The following is a 1,943-nucleotide window of genomic DNA, read 5'->3' as shown; positions in this document are numbered from 1 at the left end:
AAGCTTGTTCTAAGTAGGTGCTTTAGACCACTGAGCCATCTCACCAGCCCCCTAGAATGATTTGTTCTGATGGTGTCTGTAGATAGGATATCATGTCTGCATCTTGTGCAGCAATTAACCACTGGGAAGAATGTATGCAATGTGTTGATTAGTGAAACTGTCCTACCAATTTGATTTGAAACTGTCTCATCGCTATTTGTTTATCAATAAAATTATGGGGAAAAAATAGCCACATTCAAAAATGTATTAGGGCCTTTTTGGCCAGAACCGCCATCTTCCAGTAATTTGCCAAAATGATGAACACAAAGAGCAAGAGAAGGGGAACCCAGTATATGTTATCCAGGCTTTTAGAAAACATGGGGTTGTTCCTTTGGCCACATACATGCGAATCTACAAAAAGGATGATATTGTAGACATCAAGGGAATGGGTACTGTGCAGAAAGGAATGCCTCACAAATGTCACCATGGCAAAACGGGAAGAGTCTACAGCGTTACCCAGCATGCTGTTGGCATTGTTGTAAACAAGCAAGTTAAGGGCAAGATACTTGCCAAGAGGATAAATGTGTGTATTGAGCATATTAAACACTCAAAAAGTTGTGATTGCTTCCTGAAATGTGTCAAGGAAAATGATCAGAAAAAGAAGGAAGTCAAAGAGAAAGGTACCTGGGTTCAGCTGAAGTGCCAGCCTGCCCCTCTCAGAGAAACACACTTTGTGAGGACCAATGGAAAGGAGCCCGAGTTTTTGGAACCTATTCCTATGAATTCATGGCATAAACTGGGGACGTTGCTCTGCCATTCAGTACCTAACTGGCAGCTTAAGTGTTCTATGTCCTACGTAAAAATAAAATCGTCCTGTGTTGTAAGGGTGGTTTTTTTAGTTGAACAGGTATGTGGTGCCTTCTTACCTCAGAAATATTTGCAGCAGATTTTCACTGTACCTAGTAATTGTGTCTAGTCTTTATTCTTCAGTGTTTTTCTTGCTGAAAGATACTGCTGAGGTATTATGCAGGTGGATACCTAAAAATTCAAATATTCATAAAATATTTATATTGGCTTGAAGATCCTATAGATCATCATGGGGAAAAGGTGTATCAAAATAAATGGAAGTCACTTCAAAAAAGCCCCCAAAACAAACAAACAAACAAATGTATTATGACACCCCACAAGCCTAACTGAAAGCATTCATAGGTCTACTGTACTTATTAGGGTATGGTGGATTAACTAATAGTTAATTTGTAACACTCAGCTGAACTAAGTCAACTTGGTTCTGGGTGTGGAAGGTCTATCTGAGGATGGTTGTCAACAGCATAAAACCAGAAGAGGGGAGGATGGTGTGATCTTGATTCTCCTGGAGAAGCTTGTCACGCTGCTTTTCCTGATGTGAGCTCAGCTGTTTTCATCAATGGGGGAGCTCAGGTCCTCACTATCGCTGAGGATGGCTGTGGTTCTCTTCAGGAGAGCTCTAGTCCCTACCCTTAGCGTCGCTCCCTGGCTCCAGCGCAGATCCCTCAGCCTGGTGGCACAGACCCTTCATCCTACTGTCATGGACTTTGCAGCGTCTACCGCTGACCTTTGGGCCTTCCCAGTGCAGACCCCGGATACAGACTTGCACGAGACATAGCTGTGGGCTCTAGGCCTCCTTCTGGATTTGTGCAGGACATTGCCATGGGGTCCAGGCCCTTGGCTGGATTCTTTGGGTCTCTAGTGCACTCTTCTGCATTGGACATGTTGAGTACTGTAAAATAATCCTATAAATTATGTGTATTAAATCTATTCCTTGGGGCTGGCAAGATGCCTCAGTGGTCTAAAGCACCTACTTAGAACAAGCTTAGCAAAGCACAGGGACCACGGTTCGATCCCCCAGCACCACATGCCAGCCAGCCTCGCCCCCTGGTGGGCTGAGCTGGCCACACACACACACACACACACACACACAATAAATA

The sequence above is a fragment of the Octodon degus genome, unplaced genomic scaffold, assembly GCF_000260255.1.
Source record: "Octodon degus isolate 3935 unplaced genomic scaffold, OctDeg1.0 scaffold00102, whole genome shotgun sequence".
Classification (NCBI taxonomy): domain Eukaryota; kingdom Metazoa; phylum Chordata; class Mammalia; order Rodentia; family Octodontidae; genus Octodon; species Octodon degus.
Note: the sequence above shows the minus strand (reverse complement) of the source record.